Source organism: Notamacropus eugenii, chromosome 1, assembly GCF_028372415.1.
Source record: "Notamacropus eugenii isolate mMacEug1 chromosome 1, mMacEug1.pri_v2, whole genome shotgun sequence".
NCBI classification, from domain to species: Eukaryota; Metazoa; Chordata; class Mammalia; order Diprotodontia; family Macropodidae; genus Notamacropus; species Notamacropus eugenii.
Window position 1 is genome coordinate 211,610,463 of NC_092872.1, and position 21,480 is coordinate 211,631,942.

The 21,480-nt window shown below is 39.3% G+C and overlaps 2 pseudogenes; one reads left to right on the top strand and one right to left on the bottom strand.

Moving 5' to 3' along the window:
• Positions 1–1,173: 1,173 nt before the first annotated feature.
• On the bottom strand, positions 1,174–18,673 carry LOC140511774 (cytochrome P450 2C19-like; annotated as a pseudogene).
• LOC140515217 (alpha-enolase pseudogene) lies at positions 7,481–8,771 on the top strand (annotated as a pseudogene).
• Positions 18,674–21,480: the final 2,807 nt, after the last annotated feature.

Here is a 21,480-nt window from a genome sequence, read left to right on the forward strand (position 1 = left end):
ATATATCAAGATCATTAGATAGATAGATATAAAGTAAGGAGATTAGTTATTCCTTCAAATCTTCATCCTTTTCTCAGATAGGATACAATGAAAGTAATTTTACTGCTTATATCCTTTTGGTATCTTTTGAGTACTTGCAAGTGCTTGAGTATAGATCCAATCCTAAATTCCCAGACTCTTGGACAAAATAAAAACTGAACTATTTGTGCATTTTGATTGTCATGATGAGTAAATAAAAAAATTCCTTCTCAGTAGCATTTTGTAGAGTAAGAAATTGCAGCATTCTGCTAATACTGTAGCTTTAAAAGTGAAAGAATGACACTATATTGGGTTTCTTTGGATAAAGAACTTGCCTCAAGAAAGCAATTGGAAGAATAAGTGTTACAATTTTCTTCTGTATACAAAGAATGAGAGACCACTGGGTGTGTTCTTTACTTGATATGTTAAGAGATATTGTTCTGTATTGAAGATGAGGATAGAACTGTTAATAATAAGCTAGAGTAATGTACGAGTAATAAAAAGCCTTCGATAAATACTTGTATTCCTGAAGGATGAGCTCCTGGGGACATTATCTCTACAACTAGTGATATGGACTAGTTGATATTGCATCTCTGGACACTTTTTCCTTAGAAGACTACAAGAGGGATGGGCAATAAAGAATGAGCAGGCAACCTGGAGCCTGAATTTTGGCTCAGAAGTTATTGGATTTGCCAATATATGAAGATATGCCAATTGAAAATCCTCAGGCAGATGCATAACTGATTGGAATTGAATACCTGTAGTATACTATCTACTACTTTCATTAAATCAGTCTTTGCAATATGTGTGTCAAATAATTCCTTTCCCCAAATCTTGAAATAACCTGGCCTCCTTGACTTTGTATTATTGCATAAGCCATCTTCCCCACAAAATACATTCCTCACATTCTATCCAACTAACTTTCCTTATACATAGATCAGGTCAATATTCAGGTCACTTTTTGTTTACTAAGCTCAAACTCTTCTTCCTGCCATCCAAGGGCTCTCTTCCTTTCCAGGCTTATCTCATATTAATATCCTCTGGGCACTCCGTGCTTCGGTCAAACTGGACTACTCAGTGTATTCTGCATTTGTTTTAGATACATATTTTGTAATTAGAATAGGCAGGTTAAAAATATAGTAGTCACGATAGTAGTAGTAGCAGTAGTAGTAGTAGTGGTGGTGTTTGTGGTAGTAGTAGTAGTAGTAATAGTGGTAGTAGTTGTCATCATCATCATTATAATAAAACTTGCAACTAAAATTTATATAATATTTACTATATGCCAGACACTATACTAAATGCATAACAATAATTGACTTCCTTGGATCTTCAGAACAAGCCTGGAAGAGAGAGGCTGTGATTATCCCCATTTTATAGATACAGAAACTGAAGCAGAGAAGAAATGACTTTCCCAGGGCCATTTCTCCAACAAGTGTCCAAGGCTGGATTTTAACTCAGGTCTTCCTAACTCCACGTCTTACCTTCTATACAAAGTACCACCTAACTGCCATCACATTGTGAATTAGAGTAGGATATGTGTCTGTGTGGAAGAGTATAACCTGAGACATTTCAGGAGTATAAAAGGGCTTCTAACTCACTGGTGGTGGATAACTGCTCACAACTATAGGATAAAGGCCCTACTAACAAGAAGCAAGATCTAGTGAGGAGGACAAGACAGGATCAACTAATACATATCAAAGAATGCACAACATAAGATCAGTTTGTAATTCAAGCTTAAGTTGTATAGTACAAATGATAACTACTAAAAAGGTCACAGGAATAGGGCATCTAAACTGTGATTTGAATGATGTGGATGATTCCAACAAGTGGAGTTCAAGAGAAGTGAAAAACCATTCCAGGAATAAGGAATTTCTGGGGAAGGTTGAGGAAAATTAAGTCATGATTTTGGCCAAAGTCAAAGGCATTATTAGATTGAGGTGGAATTTTCTGTGGGGCTCAAATCATAGAGGGCTTTCATCACCAAGCAATGGAATGAATACAGCTTGTTCACAGCATGTGAGAAGATTCTACAACAGTTGGAACCAGTGGTGGTACTTCACATGTTTTAGAAAGGTAGAAAGCAGAGCTCATAGTAGGGGGGTAGTTTGCTTAATCCACTGGTGACTGGGGTGGTATCAATTTCTTTTGGGTCAATGGCAGATTTCAAGTTAAAATTCTGTAAGATGGTAGTAAAAAGTAGAAATAATTCCATTCGACCCAGGCTCTCACCAACACACATGCGTTTTCCTGTAAGAGACAAATACTAACATTTGATATTCATAGATTGCTAAATCATCTAAACCATTTCTTTGGACTTACAGGGAACCTACTAACACACAGTGGCATTAGGTAAAAGACTACATGCATTCATTTCCTCTCTGGTCCTAGACTCCTTTGAAGATCCAGTCCCTCCTAAACAGAGGGAAGACCCCCCTCCTACATCCTCTCTCTAAATCAATCTCCTTCAGCCAGAGCAAAACATGGGATTTAGATTCAGAAGAAAACTGTCATTGCCATAGGGAGAAAATAATCATTCATTTATAATCTCAAAAACCAAGTTTATGGCTATCCAGAATAACTTGTATGGGAAAAGGTGACAGAAAAATGTTCAAAGTTCCCTTTGGGAACCTCCTGTCACCATTCTGGACAGAAAACACTTCTGGAGCCTACCGCAAAATTTCATGGCCATCCAGTCACTTGTCTTAACTACTCATTCCTACGTCTAACCCAAATATTAGAACCAATTGAGCAGAGCATGGAATTGGTGAACACCATGTCAGGGACAGTTAGGTGCCTGCCAACATGCATTTCTGTTTGCCACACACTTGGCTATCACCACCATTAGCTGAAAGCCAATAGGTTGCCCCAAGAATTCAAGGTGAAAGAATAAGACAGACCATAATCTATAATTATGTACAAATAGATTTCCATTAAAATCTACATAACTAGAAAGGCGGTTCTGTACTCATGTATCCTAGTCAGTCATTTCTGGAAGACTGTAAACTCTAAGATTAGACCTTCAGTGGCCTTAGCCATAACGGGACCTGAGCAATGAACCTTTAAGATAACCCAGTCCCCTTCCTTGGTTTGATAAGATACAAGATTGTACCATGCTAACATAAAAGCCTGGAAGACTTTATCTGAGACATAGCTCCTAGTTGAGGGTGACTGGGAGGATAGTTTTTAATATGGGAGTAGGTGGGAGCTTTATTTTGGGTCTGGACACACAACAGACTGGCCGCTGATCTCAGTTCTGCCTCTTTTGTGGAGTAAGCTCAGACAACTACCCTGAAACCCAATTGATTTAGTTGATGAACCATGGCCCAAGGAGAATTCAAAGAATGATGCACTATGCATCCACCATACTTCCTGGTTTTAGATCACCTAGGTTACCTAGTACAACCCAATCTTTTGACATATAAGGTAATTGAAGCCCAGAGAAATGAAATTATTTGACCAAGGTTGTACATATTATTTAGCAAAGTTGGATCAAAAGACAGGTCCTCTGAATTATCAATCAATCTTTGATGCATATCTTTAGATGAATATCTTACCTGCTGAAAAAGGCAAGAAATAGTCACTCTTCTTAAAGTTGCCACTCTCATCCAAAAAGTGTCCTGGGTAAAACTTGTCTGGATTGGGGAATTCTTCATCATCATGCAGAACAGAAGACAATAATGTTATTATGGTGGTACCCTGAAATGAGAAGATACAAACAAGTAATTAGAAAATAAGAACTATAGACTATTAGAGTTGAGAGAGAACTTAGAACTATCACCTACCTAAAACCCCTCATTTTTAAGCATGTAAAGAGCCAGTGATTTTTTAAATGCCAGGGCTCACATTAAATTAGAAAGTCTGCAATACTATCATGAGAAATGAAACTCCGCTTTGACACCTTGTGGGGCAGAACAAGTACAGATGAGTAAAAGACTCAAGGAGGCAGGTCTCATGATAATAAAAGTTAATAAAAGAACTTCTGACCATTAGATTTATCAAAGAAGGAAAAAGTTGCCTGATAAACAATAAGCACACCAATTTTGGATAAGTTCAAGCAGATGTTAAATGATCTGAAGAGGCAGAAAAAAATTCTAAACTGTATCAGGATGTCGAAGAATAAAATAATGTCACAGAAGAATAAGGAAAGAGCTGATAAATTGGTAGCTCTTCTTGAAGATGAAGGAACTGGATGCTCTGAGAAAGAAGCATTTGTTTGTACTCTAAAGTAGCTTAAAACGTGGATCTTAAGATATCCAGGAAGAACAGAAGAGTGATGGTTGATAACTCCTTGTGGGAAGACACTGAAACAGTGATTTGCTGGCAATGACAAAAATAGATAGGTCTATCATATTCTCAGAGCACACATAAAAGATATTGTGAAGAAGAACATCCCAAGACTTCTCAAAGGGTATGACTACTACCTACCTCTAGTGATTCACGTGAGCAAAAATAATTCCTCCATAAAGAACCTAGGAAGCATTTCCAAACGTTTTGACATTTGGGACAAAAAAAACCTGAAGATCTAAGTAGTACAGATAGTTTGTTCATTATGGCTGTAAGTAAAAGCAGAAGATTTAGAAAGGAAAGGCAGTTTTCAGACATGGATATCTTGTAAGAAGGTATTTGAGAATGGGATTTGGATTTTTGGACCATATCTTAATTAAAATATAGGAACGATAGACTCGTAGACAGGAATGGAATGATGCACCTAGCAAAGGCTGGAAAAATTATTCTTCTGATTTCTCACAAATACAATCAGAGGGTTTTTAATGCTGGAAGTATGCCTTTAAAAGAGACGGATCAGAGATTTTGAGATAAGAAAGCAAACTTGACCTCAAATTTATAATTAGGACTTTTTAATATGAGATCCTTAGTAAGAATGAAGCTCTGGAAAGAGTAGATCTTATTTAAAAGAAACAGGATAGGAAAAAAAAGAGGATGGGTTAGTATATATTAACAAGATATAGGAAGCAGAGGAAAAAAGAATGACAAGAAGCATCTAGGTAAAGAGAAATGAAGGCAACATCAAGGATAACATTGTCATGAGAGTATTCTAAAAACCACTTGGAAAGGAGGGAAAACAGACCAGGAATAGAGAAAACAGACTGTAAGTCCCAGTCATTAAATAGGATACAGCAGTAATGGAAGACTTCGATTATTCATTCAGATCCTTGACCTTCATTACTGTCAAAAACAGCAGTTCATAATTCCCTGACTTTTCATAATGGCAATTTTTTCCTGCAAATATAGTAGAAACCGAAAAGGGAAATTGTTTTCTTCACCCAATTCTCACCATCTCAGAGGTAACAAAGATGTGAATACAGATCTGCAGAACCCTTGTGGCACAACATGGTCCTCTCTGAAGGGACCACACTGTGTTGTAGGGTATGCTATCACACTTGGCACACTTTCTATGCACACCTATAGATGGTAAGGATGGGAATTTTTAGGAAAGTGATCAGCCCATCTTAGAGTTTGTAAAAAACTGGCTCAAAGGATAGAGTATGAGACCTGAAGTCAGAAAAACCTGATTTGACCTCAAACACTCACTAGCTGTGTGACCTCGGCCAAATCATTTTCTCTCTCAGACTCAGTTTGCTCATCTGTAAGATGAGAATGATAATACCACCTACATTTCAGGGATGTTTTCTGGATTAAAAGAGATAATATTTGTAATGTGCTTCACAAACCTTAATGCTAGCTATCATTGTTATAACCAAGAAAGACAAGAGTTACTTTCTGAAGACACAAAGAAAAACACTTCTGAATGTGGATGTAAAAGGAACATTCTCTAAAGATGCCAATGTGGATAAGGTAGCCAGATGGTGCAGTGGAGGCACTGCAAGACCAGAAGCCAGAAAGACCTTAGTACAAATCCTGACGAGCCATATGACCCTAGGAAGCCGGGTAGTATCCTTAAGACTGAGTTTCCTCCCCTCTAAGATGGGAATAGTAATGGTATCTACTCCCACAGAGTTGTTGTAAAGATTAAATGAGGCAATCTACATGAAGCAAACCTTAAAGTACTTCATAAACAACAGCTATTATATTACAGGGAACTCACCAAACAACTGAGATTTTTGAAAGACTAGAATGAGTGCAAGAAGCATGTCATAGTTCCATAAGAATGGCAGAAATGGTGAAGTTCAGAATAAACAGAGGCTGTTTACGAGGCTGTTTGTGAGACTAACAAAGGACAAAAAAGAAGGATTTTTTAAACTGTATTATGGAAAAGAGGAGGTTTAAAGAAAAGATGACACCACAACTCAGAGGGTTATAGGATGAGAATGAGAAGTGGCAAGAGAAGATACAGAACTTCTCAATTTTTATTTCATTTCTGGGTTTTTTTTCTGATCAAGGGAATGATTTTCAAAGTGAAAAGGATAGAATGAATACATAAATATGGCTAATAGGGATTTAATACCCCAGAGAAGTCAGGAGAAAATAAGAGAGCACCTAGACACTTGTGAAAGAAAAATTAAGTGAAAAAGTACCCCCCAATTTTCACTCAGTGTCTAGAACGCATTTTTCAAGGCATAAGGAAATGACTCTCTAGATAAGGAGGTGGTGGTCACAAAGATCTGGAGAGGCATCATCATTATTTCTTTTTTTTAAGAGTGCTAATGAACTGACAGACCAGGAAAATGCTGTAGATCGTGTTTACTTAGATTTTAGCAAAGCTTTTAATACAGATTTTCATGTTCTGAAAAAAGATGGAAATACACAGATTAGATAATCATACAATTACGCAGATTTAAAACTGATGGAATGACCATATACAAAGGGTAATTTTTGAAGGTTCCATGGCAACTTAGAAGTAGGCACTACCATACTCTAATCTCATCAGTTCACAAATGAGTCTTGTATTCATTCTAGGAGTTATATTTCAGGAGGACATTGAAATCTGGAGGCTATTCAAGGAGAAAATCAGGATGGTACGAGTAACAAGTCCATACTATGTGAAGGAAATTGGGATATTTGGACAAGAGAACAGAAGACACAATACAACAGGAGACATAACAGGTGATATCAAGTGTTTTATAGACTATTACTAAACAGAGAGAGCAATTTGTGCTGTGTTGTTCCAGGGGACAAAACCAAGAGTAATAGACTGCAAACTTAGGCTTGATGCAAGAAAAGAAATTTCCCTCAAATTAGGGCTGTCCAAGATTAGAACAGAATGCCACAGCAAAAAGTGGCTCACCCCCACTGAAAGTTTTAAAGCAAAGACTGGATGATCATACTGTAGAAAGAATTCTTTTTTAGATTGGGAATGGACAGTATGACCACCAAAATCCCTTCAAATACTGAAATTCTGTGACCACTTCTCAGGAATACAGATTGGCCTGATGTTCCTTCTAACTTAAAGATTTTATAATTCAGTGGGAGACAGTATAAAATCTTCTATTAGACTGAGAAATACTTCTGACCCATCAGAGGAAGACCTATCTAGAAACTCACCATGTCCATATGCAAGATGCAGGCAAGAGAGATCTCTGACTCTCATGGAAACTCCACTGTTGAAGTTGATCTCTACATTTAAAAAGGTCATTTCCGAGCTGCTATGCCCAGTGGTGCTTCTACTGGTATCCATGAAGTCCTGGAGCGCCGAGAAAAATGATAAGACCCGCTACATGGGGAAAGATTTCTCAAAAGCAGTTGAGCTTTTCAATAAAACTATTCTCCCGACCCTGATTAGCAAGAAATTGAATGTTGTGGAGCAGGAGAAGATCGACAAATTGGTGAAAGAGATGGATGGCACTGAAAATAAATCTAAATTTAGTGCAAATGTCATTTTGGGAGTGTCTCTGGCTGTTTGTAAGGCTGGAGTTGCTGAGAAAGGTGTCTCCCTGTACCATCATACTGCTGACCTTGCAGGCAACGATGAAGTCATCCTGCCAGTTTCAGCCTTCAGCGTGATCAATGGTGGCTCCCATGCTGGTAACAAGTTGGCCATGCAGGAGTTCATGAGCCTCCCTGTGGGAGCAACAAACTTTAAGGAGGCCATGCACATTAGAGCTGAGGTCGACCACAACCTGAAGAGTGTGATTAAGCAGAAATATGGACAGGATGCTTTGCTCCTAACATCCTAGAGAATAAAGAGACTCTGGACCTGCTAAGGAATGCTATTGGTAAGGCTGGCTATACTGAGAAGGTCATAATTTGTTTGGTTGCTGCTGCCTCTGAATTCTTCTGATCTGGGAAATATGACTTGGACTTCAAGTCTTCTGATGATTCCAGCAGATACATCTCCCCTTCTGAACTTGGGGGCCTCTACAAGAGCTTCATCAAGGATTATCCAGTGGTGTTTATTGAAGATCCCTTTGACCAGGATGATTGGGAAGCTTGGAAAAATTTCAGTGCTACTGCCAGCATCCAGGTGGTAGGAGATGATCTCACAGTGACCAATCCCAAACTAACTGAAAACACTGTGAACAAGAAGGCCTGCAATTGCCTCCTACTCAAAGTGAACCAGATTGGCTCCATGACTGAATGTCTCCAGATGGGCAAGCTGGCCCAGTCCAATGGATGAGGAGCAATGGTTTCCCTTCCTTCTGGGGAGAATGAAGATACCTTCATTGCAGACCTGCTAGTGGGTCTCTGTACTGGGTAGATCAAGACTGGTGCCCCTTGCCAATCTGAGCATCTGGTCAAGTATAACCAGCTTCTCAGAATTGAGGAAGAGCTGGGCAGCAAGGCTAAATTTATTGGAAGGAACTTCAGAAACCCTCAGGTCAAGTAAGCTCTGTGACTAGGAGGCCTAAGAGCTCACAAGTACCAGTCACCTCTATAGAAGTCTGCTCTTGTCCTAAGAATGGGCGGCACCAATTACTAGACCAGTCTTGTTTTGGGGGCAGGGGCCTCTGCTGCTTAACTTCCCTCTCCCTTCCACCTTTCTGGGATGTTCTCACTGTTTCGTTAGAACTCTCTTATACCGGGAACTACCTGATCATCTCTCTGTCAGAAGACCCTCTGCCATCTTGTGACTGGGATAAAATGACCTGTTCTCACCCCCAACACTTGTATTGATGCATAGAGGCATGTATTTGTGGTGCAGCCCTGAGGAGCCCACAGGCCAAATCCTTAGTGACTCCTATGTGCAGAATTAAAGTATTCAGTAACACACTGGAAAAAAAAATAAGAGAAATACTTCTGACCTTGGGGATAAGATATTGTCTAAACTGAACATCTTCTGTCACTGCGTGGGGCACGTTGGGTGGAACGAGGTCAATGTATCACTGTATCTCATGTATCACAGCATTGGTATAAGGCATCTTGTTTCTGTCCTCCATGCAAGGACTTCTGTTTCGACCAATCACATGATCAATTTCTTCACGAATTTTTCCTGTCACAACATGAATAAAAATTCGTCTTAAAAAATAGGGACAAAAACTGCTTTCTCTCCTATTTTCTCTGATTGTTCACCAAGAGCTCCATTGGTGAATAATGGACTTGACCTCACATTCTGATATATATATATATATATATATATATACATATAGATAGATAGATAGATAGATAGATAGATAGATAGATAGATAGGTAGATAGATAGATAGATAGACAGAGAGATAGATAGATGAAATTCCATTTTAGTCTCTTAAGTCAACTGAGAATATCTTGAGATACCTCAGGACAGGCTCAAGTTGTACTTAAAAAAATAAACACCAAGCAGCACTTGGTTAAGGAAATGAGGAGGGGTATCAGTCTAGCTGTGTTCCAGAACTCAATGTGGCCCAATCCTGCATGACTCTATGAGTGACAAGAATCCAGGTACACCAGCTCCTCCTATGGTCAGGCTCCCCTCAGTCATTCAGTTCGAACCAGTTCTGTCACTGGGTTATAATCTCTATCCATATCATGATTTCTATGCCTGTCGCTAATAATAACACACAATTACATAAGTAAGCAGGGTGGAGGTGGTAGTGGAGAAGTAGGAAGGGGTAAACTTGAGTGGGTAATGACGTATATACATGAAAATGACAACAGAGAAGTTTCAAAGGAAAGTCTCAAAAGACAATGAAGCCCTCTCATGCTGATCAATTACCGATGGGTGTTATGAGCCTGTTATCCCACCTGTTATCTCAGGGTGTTTCAGGAGAAGCAGGAATCCATATCTCAAGGTGATGCTAGTTGTCTCTGTGCCTGCAGTAAACAGACCACGTGCAGTACAGACCAAGTTTTCAATGGTAAATTCAGACTGTGCTTGTTGTTTTTCCTAGGAATAATTTGGTCAGATTAATTGAAAAGTAAGGGAGGGAGCAGGAGAAACAGGAAAGTTTGATGGATTTGGAGGCATACGATCTTGATATGAATCTCAGTTCAAGTTATTTTTTAAATTTTGGGGACAGGCAGTAAGGGTTAAGTGACTTGTCCACGGTCACACAGCTATTATGTATCTGAGTCCAGATTTAAACTGAGGTCCTCCTGACTTCAGGGCCAGTGCTCTATCCACTGTGCCACCCAGCTACCCCCCACCCTACTCCAGCTCTGATCTTTACATTGGTCAAGTCATGTAATCATTTAATGTTTCAGTTTCCTCATTTGTGAAATGAAGTGGTTAGATTCAATGACCCCCAAGATCCCCTGCAGGTGTAAATCTATGATGCTATAAACAAAATTTGAGCAATCCAGCCCAAAGTGGAACAAGAAGTTGGCAGCAGTTTGGCTGTTGCAGGTAGTACACATGGGAGACAGATAGAGAGAAGAAAGAGATAGAAGCAGACACAGAGGAAGCTAGAGACAGATTTAGAGAAAGAGAAAAACAGAGACAGAGAAAGAAAGGAGAGAGAGAGAAAGAGAGAAAGAGACAGAGACAGAGAGACAGACAGACAGACTAGACCCATAATTTGATTGACACAAAGAATTTCCAGGTTAAAAAATTCTCTCTGCCACTGCAAGTGTGCCCTTTCTCTAAAAAACTGAAGATCTCAAGAGAGTTGCTGAGCCCTAGTGCACTGTAAGGTTAAGTGACTTGCCCACGATCACACAGACATTTTATATCAAAGGGGGGACCTGAGCTCAGTCTTGCCTGACTCTGAGGCCAGCTCTTTCTCTGCTACATCAGGAGTATCAAACTCTCAGCCCTCAGGCCACAAGCAACCAGCAAAACTAGGTGGGGCTCACACCACATTAAAATGTAATTGGGAAATGTTTAGTAAAATAAATGAAGATACAAAACAACACAGATAATGTTAATTTGTGGGTTTTCTAAGACAATATGAGACACTCTGGGATCCATTTCTATTCGTGTTGGATACAACTGCACTATATCTTGCTATCTTTCAAGAGAGCTATACCTATATAATATATTTCAATAACATCTATGAACATTCACAAGCAATTAGGGGATGGAGTGGATTGAGTGCTGGACTTAGTCCCAGGAAGACTCATCTTCCTGAGTTCAAATCTGACCTCAAACACTTACTGGCTGGAACCCTGAAACAGTCACTTAATCTTGTCTGCCTTAGTTTCTTCATCTGTAAAATGAGGTGAAGAAGGAAACGGCCAAGAAAATGCCAAGAAAACCCAAAATGGAGTCATGAAGAGTCAGACAGGACTGAATTAACTAAACAAATACACGAGCCCTATATAAATATAATCTATTGTACTTTCTTCCTGTTTCACTAAGCTAATAAATCCTGTTACTACATAATAGGATTCTGACCTTGGAGATAAGATATTGTCTAAACTGAACATCTTTTGTCATGGCATAGGGCAGGTGGGGGGCAGAGTTTACTGAGATAAATAGAATTTATTAGTTTAAGAAATGAGGAAGAAAAAATTATCAACTTGCATATATATATAAAAATTTATAAAATATGAGTCCATGTATATTTTTCCATTTGTCCTCATCAAAATACCGTGATAGAAGTACTGCTTTATTATTGTCACTTTACTAATGAGGAAAACGAGAGGCTAAATGCTTTGTCTTTGACCATGAGGTGTTGCTATTGAGGTAAAGTGACCACTGAGGTCATAAACTGAATACGTAACAAATACTCTGTGGACTAAAGAAAAGAAATCTAAAATATATAGGAATACCAAGCAGGTGCTAGAGAACATAATTCAAGTTCAAGTCAATCAAGGCCTATTCCCACTATGAGTAATGATGGGAAAAATGGCATATGTCATTATTAAGATTCTCATAAACTAAACAGAGAGGATTATAAGAGACTACCATATGTAATTATCCTAAAAATCTCTTGCTCTGCTCTATATATTTGCCCTCTCCAACACTGCCTCATCCATCAATGTGGTGGGAATCTCGAAGAATATACTCTGATGCAAATAGACTGAAGACGATGGGATTCTCCTTGTCAGTTAAGTTACTGTGTTGTTAAATTAAAAGTGTCTTTTAGTTAATATGTCTTCTGGTTGGTCTTGGAAGAAAATCATTGATGGTGACCTCAGAGTATACTTCCTTCCTTTAACTGGGTCATTGATCCATTTCAGGATGTCCATCAGCATACCTTTTACCTTCTGTCATGTTTCTGGTACTTTCAGGGTTTCATTTACTCCTTAAGAATTACATTAGCATGTTGCTTTGTTCTAGTTTTGCTTTTAATTTAGCAGACTTTTTCTTCTTTATGTAACATTTCAACATTTTTTCTTCCTTTCAATTTTTCTCTTTGTTCCATGTGGATGGCGTGGAAAGCGAGGAGCCTCCAGCTCCACCATCTTCACTGTAAAATTCACCATCTTCCCTACAAGTACCTACCACAGTAGCACCTACATTCCCATCAGGCTAGTCACTTAAAGTTCCCTATACCCTACTGTCTTTGCAGAGTTCTGAAAGCTCCTACCCAGTCCTCACTGCCTAGCTCTAGGATCTCCTTCACAACCAAGATCCAAACCTAACTCTTCCAGAATGAAGCCTTATGTTAACCTTCCCCAAATATTGTATTTCTTCCTCATTCCAAATTCCTTCACCACTTAAATCTTCAATTTAAAATCTACTTTGTCTTTCCTTAAATATTCCTGGTAATTATTCCCTTGTCCTTACATGTTCTTCCTGATTTCTGTTGGGTTAGAAATTCCATTAGGACTAGGACCCTATCTTCTAATTCTTCTCTCTCCCCCTATGGTGCTCTGAGCACACTATGACTAATGTATGATTACTTACTGCTCTACGTTTGTGAATGTGAGTGTCAGCCTCTAATACACAAGCCATTTCATGTACAAGAACTGAGATTCAGACCTACTGATCACACTCTACCTGCTCCATTTTCAGCAAAAAACAGTCAATGAAGTCCCGAGGATTGCTGGAGTCCAGTGTCTTTTGGTGTTCCTTCACTTCTTCCAAAATAAATTCATAGAGTAAATGAAAAATTTTAAATACTTTGTGATGAGATCCAGGGAGATAATGTACTAGAGATGGAAAAGAATTGTAAACCTAAAAAGAAGAATTTTATATCACACTTTATGTAAAAGAGACAATAATTCTCTACTCTAACATTTGGATAATGTTCCAAAGAGAGCTAAGGGTGGAACAAATGCCCTTTGCAAAATAGTGAATTTTCATTTCTCTATACAAACCCCCTAAAAATATTTTAATATTTTGTCTGTGGTTGACTGCACCTACCTTGGCCTTCACTCTCAATTCTTTCTTCCTACAGAAAAGTTCTCATCCTTTCTCATTATGAGGTCTTCTAAGAGCTCTGCCTACCACCTTCCATTGGGACAGCTAGCCCATCTGCCATCATGATCCAAACTCAGTGCTCTAGGGAAAAGGTAGCATCTCTACAGTAACATGAATTTTAACATTCAGTCCCTGGGACAAGTTTCACCAGGGAGGGGCCTTATAACATCCCTCAAATCAGACCACATGGGGTGACCTTCTCTGTCTGTAGTCCTTGTCAATAAAGAAGAAAATGTGACCCCATCCCAGCATGACAGTGTTGTACCTCCCCATGGAATGCACGATGAACTCTAGCCTAGCTCCTTACAGTAGTATCTTTGAAGCAATGAAAGAAATATATATATATATAATTCCAAAAGAAGACAACGCTGGTCTCACCTGAATCCATGGGGAACTTATAGTCTTGGTACTTTCATTTAAAAGCTTCATTAAATATAGAAACTTTTGGTCTTTGTATTCAAAATGTTTCTGGAAAATGATAGAGCAGATTACATTGCAAGGAGCACACCCAAGGATGAACGTGGGGTCACATGGTAACCCTAAAGGAGAGAGAGACAGAGAGATTCACAAAGAAAGAGAATTTAACTCTGCCACTGTGATCAAAAGGAAGGTTTGCCTGTCTTAAGTAGACTTGATTGTTCTGCTTTCTCCTCTAGCTTACATTCTAGATGACAAGTTTTTGGTTGAAAATAAGTCACCTTTTATGAAGCGTCTGATTTAAACCACTTAAGAAATCTAAGTGCACATGGTATAATTCCCATTTTACAGATGAGGTTTGTGAGTATCAAGAAAATTATTTGATTTGTGCCACAACTAGGAGGGATCAAGAAGTGGGATTCAACCCAAATTTTCTCCTTGCCCCAAGTACAGTGCTATTCCTACCACACCACATGATTTCCCATTTCTAAATCCCTATTCATCACCTCACTCTATCAAGCTTTTGCTTTCAGACTTCTTTGTTTCTATTTTTAAACTACATTTCATTACATTTCATAAGCCCAGGATGAGGATTGCAGATTAGAAATCTAACCTTCCATATAGGAAGCAGGAGAGGAAAGAGGAAAGAAAAAGAAGGAGTGGATTGAAGGGAGGTAAGAAGTAGTAAGAGAAAAGAAAGAAAAGGGAGAAGACTGATAGAAAGGAGAGCAGATAGAGGGAGGCAGTGGTCAAAAATCAAGAGATGATGCTGAGACATCTCATTGTCTTCCTAGCAGTGTTCTTGACCCTGCTTCCCTTCCTTCAACTAGTTAGCAAAATATCAAGAAGATCCCTGGACTCCCCAAATTGATCTTAAAATAATGCCTTTTCCCCCTGTAACTGTTCACTAAAGGTAATAGAACCGGTGGTGCTAGGGGTCTTGTGAGCTCTGTTCCATATCACAAGGTATAAAAACACAGAAAACCATCCCCCTAAACTTTCCTCCCCACACTGCCTCCTCACAAGATTAGCATGAAGTCCTTAGCAGAGCCGCACTGGCTCTCATCTCTTCTCTCAGCCATCCTGACTCTTCAGGGCTTCTAGGAATGACCACACAGTTATGGGCATATCCCCAGGATGGGCCCCAAAGTACAAACATGGTGGTTTCAGACTACAGTAAAGTCTTGAGCCAGCCTCAGTCTGCATAAGTTACCAGGGATAGGAGGAATTTTTCTGAGGTCAGTGGTAACAAAGTAAAGAAACACCAACCTTTTGTTTTCTTTAACTCTTCTACAAGGTACTTGGCCTCTTCTTGGATTCTCTCTTCAATACTCTTCTTCCCCATTCCAAAATTCCTCAGGGTCATAAGGGAGAAGTGGCGCATTTGCATCCATCTCTCTCTATTGCTTGTACCAATTCCTATAAAGGAAAACAGGAAGAGAATCCTTAGACACCAAAGTTCCTTATAACCCATGTCAAAAAGTCCATGTCCAAGGACCCTTGATCCACACCCTTTGTTCTGGGAGAATACGATTAAGTCGGGAAGGTGTCACTTTGCTTTCTCCTCTATCAATACTGTTTCCTTTCCCATCCCATACATCATTCTTCCTTCAGCACAGTCACAAACACATCAGGTGGCTCTGCACCCATATCCCCCTCCAGGAAATCAAGTGGCCACCAAGAGGGAGCCTGGATAAAAACATATTTTGGGGCCTGAATGGTTATAGAGTAAATTATTTTGTATCTTTTGTAATGCCAGGGCAATACCCACAGCAGCCACTATGGATATGTATGTGTATTTCTAGGGTAAAGTCATGAAATATAAACTCTCTTCCTCAGAGATGAAACTAAGACATTTATTCAAATACCGAAAACCAAATCCAAGATAGTAACAAAGAAATCTATACACAATATCAATGTAGGGAGCACAGCCATTCCCAAGGCTTCCTTCTTTCAGGCCTCCCCACAAACAAGCTCCCTTAGGGAAAATCACTCCCTCTCTCACTGCTAGCTGTTTTTCTGTGTTCTGTCTGCTCTCTTTCAGCTCTGCCTCACTCTATCTCAGCTCCACCCCACCTGCTGACCCATTCAGCACACTCCTCCCATCATTGGCTCCATGTGACTCAAGCTGTGGGGTGGGCTACAACTCAAAGCTGGTCACATGGGCCTATTAAGGGGTGAGGAAGATCTTCAAATTCCCTTACCACTACACCTTTCTATCTTTTGACCAAAGGAATCTAATGTTTTCTGATCAGACTAAATAAATTACTAGTCTCCCTACTTCACACAGGGACCAAAGACTGAGAATTTCTGTTTCTTGTCTTTTGGTAGGTTACTAGATGGCTCTGTGGACAGAGTACTGGGCCTGGAGTCAGGAAGACTCATCCTGATTTCAAATCTAGCTTCAGACATTTACAATTTATGTGACCCTGGAAAGTCACTTAACCCTGTCTGCCTCCATTCTTCATCTGGAAAATGACCTGGAAAAGGAAATGGCAAACCAATCCAGTATATTTGCCAAGACAACCCCAAATGGCATTATGGAGAATTAGACAGGACAAAAATGACGGAACCAAAAGAGGTACCCTAAATAAGAATAGAAAGTTGCATAAGCTCGGTAGCAATCCGGATATCACGTGGTTTCTCTGAGCTTTCTTTTTTTTTCCCTAAGGAAAGGTACTAAGTAGCATTGTGGTTTATGGGGAAATGATTGTTGAGTCAAAACAAAATTTAGCAAGTATGCAAAGAATTATAGTTAATTTTAGGGTATATACATGATACACATATACTAAAGCTTAGCATGGTATAATCCTTCTTTCCCTGAATACATCACACCTTCCTATCCCCAGATATCACCCTCCAATTCCAGACAGAGGATAGGGACTTCACCCAATTACCTTATATTGGGAACTATTCCTTTGCCTGTAATCTTATTTACAAAGGACCTTCGTAAGGATCAAATTCTTTACCCTCTACTCCAAGATGCTTCATATAGGAACCCTCAAGCAAGAAAGTGACTGAAATCCCTCGGAATCAACTATATTTCATGTTGCTCTCATTAAATACCTCTCTAAAAAAGTACAAGCTGACATGGTAAGACCTCCCAGGACCTGTGGAAAAGTTTAGATTCCCGGCCAAGGGCTTCTGCTCTCTCTTTCATTGATGCCAATCTCACAAATTTCATTCATTAACACATACCCTTGATCTCATAACAAAGAAAGAAAGAGAAAGAAAGAAGAGAAAGAAAGAAAAGAAAGAAAGAAGGGAGGGAGGGAGGAAGGAAAGAAGGAAGGAAGGAAGGAAGGAAGGAAGGAAGGAAGGAAGGAAGGAAGGAAGGAAGGAAGGAAGGAAGGAAGGAAGGAAGGAAGAAAAGCAACTCCTCTACAGGTGAAGACCCGAAGAAGGGGCTTTGCAAAATTTTGCTTGCAAAAAAATAAACTTTTGCCATTGTTCTGTATCTGATTTCACTGAATCAGACGGTATAGACTGGTATAAGCAATGAATGTTGGAAATTGTCAAGTGCTTTCTCTCATTTTTTACATGAAGAATCTGAGAAACATTAAGTGATTCATCTAAAGTTAGCAATGGTTAAGTCTCAGAGTAAGCCTAGGACTCAGGAATCCTGACCAAAATCCTGGATTCTTTGCCACCCCAGGTAATGAAAAGAAATGAAAGTAAGAGGATAAACATGACCCTTCATGCCCCCATTTATTTAATTCCTGTACACGTCTCAAATTCATTACATCCAAAATTGAATTCACTATCTTCCTCACCCAAATCTCCTCTTCTTCTGTCCTTTCCTATTTCCATTTAAGGAACCACCTGCCTTCCAATCATTCAAGTTCATAGTCTCAGGGGGATCGGTGATTCCTAACTCTTCCCTCACCCTCACACCTAATTAGTTCCCTAATCCTCCCTATCTATACAGATGCTGTTCCTTGTACATACATTACAGAACAAGTAGAGAGGTGCTGTCAAGTCAGTATACATCAGACAGTCCTGCTCAAAACTACAGCTCTGACCCCATTCCGAGTAACATCATAAAGAGAACTCTATCCCTTGCTCTATAATAGGTAAAGTATCAGGAGCCCTTACACTTACTGTTTAAAGTTTTACTGATTCTTTTTGCTCCTTATATACCACAGTTATTTCCCAATACGGTCCCACCTCTCCTTACAATCAATACTTTTAACAAACATTTAAAAAAATCAATGATTCTAGGATTGTGAGAGCATATGCCATATCCCAAAGTACCTTATGATTCTGCTGAGAGGAAGTGTTTCTTAAACTGTTCCAACACTGACGGCTCTTTTAAAACATAAAAATAAACTTCCTTGACCCACTATTGTGTATTTTTCATTCTTGAAGAGGATGGAGACAACAGGTAGGTGGTGCCATGACTTGCAAGTGAATTAGATTTAAATGAGGGAGGGCTGTGCAAGGTCAACAGCCTCACTTTCTCCTCTGGAGTCATTTGGATCCACTGGCAAGATACAGATCAGGACTAATGGAGATGACCCCAGGCACAGTGGGAGACCTTGGCCTTTTTAACCTGAGGTCTCTCCCAAGTCTCATGGAAAGTACTTGTAGGACTCATTATACCTTTTATTTAACAAAACTTGACTTGTTGGAAAGGAAGAGAACAATTCTGGGTTCCTTTTTTGTTATAATCTTTCATTATTTACAGTGAATACCACTGATGCACTTCATGTGCATCTTCATTTTTAAACAGATGCCAGCAGACCCTTAAAAACCTAGAATGTATAATTAATTTGCATAAGATCAGAGCAAGTGCGGAATACCAGCATGTGGCACTTCAGGCCTTCATTGTACAAGTATATTATGTGGATGAAAGACAGATATATGACCACAAAGGCCAGGTCACATGCTGCTCCTGAATATCTGCAAACTACTAAGTTAATGTTCTTGAGTTTTTCTGTTTTACGAAAATAACAGCAAAACTTCAACATCCTTCAATCTGAACAAACAAGGAAATCATGACAGCACTACATTTTAAAACTTTTTAAATTGCCTATCAAAGTTAATATAAAATATTATTGCTTCTCCATCTTAATCTGATATTTTCTTCCCAAACTATCCAGCTGTCACTGAATGTAGCCACATCACCAGATATACCTGGAGATAGGCTTCAATGACCCATACATTACAGTTTTACTCTTAGTATTCATTAAAAAATACACAATTACAAAAAAGCTTGTGTAAAATCAGTAATGCTTTTAAGTTAATTTGCATTTTAAAAAATTTGACTACAGTTTTAAAAAATAACATATATATGGAGAAAACAATATTCTTTCAGTCTGTAGCCAAGAGAAGAAGAAAAAAGAATTTTTATCTCAAAATTCTCCTTAATTCTCCTTAATCAGTTCAATGTCGAAACATTAAAAGATGACAAAATACAGTTATCAAGTACCTATTGCATACACAGTGGAGGAAGGTTTAACACTGGCAATTTCTGTAGGTCAGAGGCAAGGATGTGCTGATAAAAATATTTAACACCCAGAATCTCCAGGTATATATAACAAACATTAAGTTTAAGGTGCATTATTAACATTTTCTCCTTCACTTCCTTAAGTCTAGACAATCAACAACAAAACAAGTAACACTTTTTGTAACATTTGCTATGAAGGCTTACACTGGAAATTTAAGAATCAGATCTCGGGGGAGGAGCCAAGATAGTGGAATAGAAAGACACACATATGCTAGCTCTGAACCCACAACCCATAAAACATCTGTAAAGAAGAACTCCCAACAAATTCAGGAGCAGCAGAAGCCACAGAACAACAGAGCAGAGGAGATTTCTGTTCCAGAGAAACCTGAAAAACTAACCCAAAACGTCTGTCGCTCACTGGACTGGGAGCAGAGCCCAGCCCTGCCTTGGCCACTCTCCACCGAGAGGAGCAGATCCAAGCAGGCTTCAGGGACAGAATCTCCAGCAACCTCACAGGTACCTCTACTCACAGGCACAAAGGTCAGTGACAGAGTCTTTTTGGCTCGCCAAGAGGGGAGTGGGGTGTCGCATGACTCAGGCCCCCTCGGGGGGCAGCAGCAGAGATGGCAGTAGACAAGGGCTCCCAAAGCAGGCAGCAGCTCAGATCCATTGTTGAAGGTGTCCTGGTAAACCCCCAAGGGAACCGAACCCTGTGTGGCAGCCCCTGTCCCCACCTGAGCAGCTGATCTTAATCTCACACTGAATAGCAGCTCCGCCCCCACTGAAACAACAGGAGGCTTGGGAGAAGCTCTTTTGAATCTCAGCCCCCAAGTGCTGGCTGAGTGGAACTGGGGGTGAGGTGGTTGTGGAGAGGAAACTCAGAAGTCAAGTAACTGGCTGGGAAAATGCCCAAAAAAGGGAAAAAAATAAGACCATAGAAGGTTACTTTCTTGGGGAATAGGTGTCTCCCCCCATCCTTTTGGATGAGGAAGAACAAGGCATACTGTCAGAGGAAGTCAAGGCCTCTGCCTCCAAAGGGAACTTAAAATTGGCTCAGGCAATAGAAGACCTTAAAAAACAAGTTAGCAGCTTACTAAAGGAGAACAAAAAAATTGCTGAGGAAACTAACACCTTTAAAAAGAGGCTAACTGAATTGGAAAAAGAGGTCCAAAATGCCAATGAGGAGAAGGAGGTTTTAAAAAGCAGAATTAGCCAAATGAAGGAGAAGGTTCAAAAGCTCATTGAACAAAATAATTCATTGAAAGACAGAATTGAGTCCAGGGAAGCAAATGATTATGAGTTAAACCAAGAAGTTAGTAAACAAAACCAAAAATTTAAAAAATTGAAGATAAGGTGAAACAACTCATTGGAAAAACAACTGACCTGGAAAATAGATCCAGGAGAAATAATGTAAAAATTATGGGACTACCTGAAAGCCATGATCAAAAAAACAGCCTACACATTATCTTCCATGAAATTGTCAAGGAAAACTACCCTGATGTTATAGAATCAGAGGGCAAAATGGATATTGAAAGAATTCATCAATCACCTCCTGAAAGAAACCCGAACAGAGGAACTCCTAGGAATACTGTGGCCAAATTTCAGAGTTCCCAGATCAAGGAGAAAATACTGCAAGCAGCTAAAAAGAGACAATTTAAGTACTGCAGAAATACAATCAGGATAACATAGGTTCTGGCAGCTTCAACATTAAGGGATCAAAGGGCTTGGAATATGATATTCCAGAAGTCAAAGGAACTGAGATTAAAACCAAGAATCACCTACCCAGAAAATCTGAATAGAATACTTCAAGGGAAAGAATGGTCATTCAGTGATATAGCCAACTTTCAAGATCTCATGTTGAGGAAAAGACCAGTTCTGTATTTAAAAATTTGACTTACCAAGACAAGAATCAAGAGAAGCATGAAAAGGTAAACAGAAATGAAAAATCATGAAAG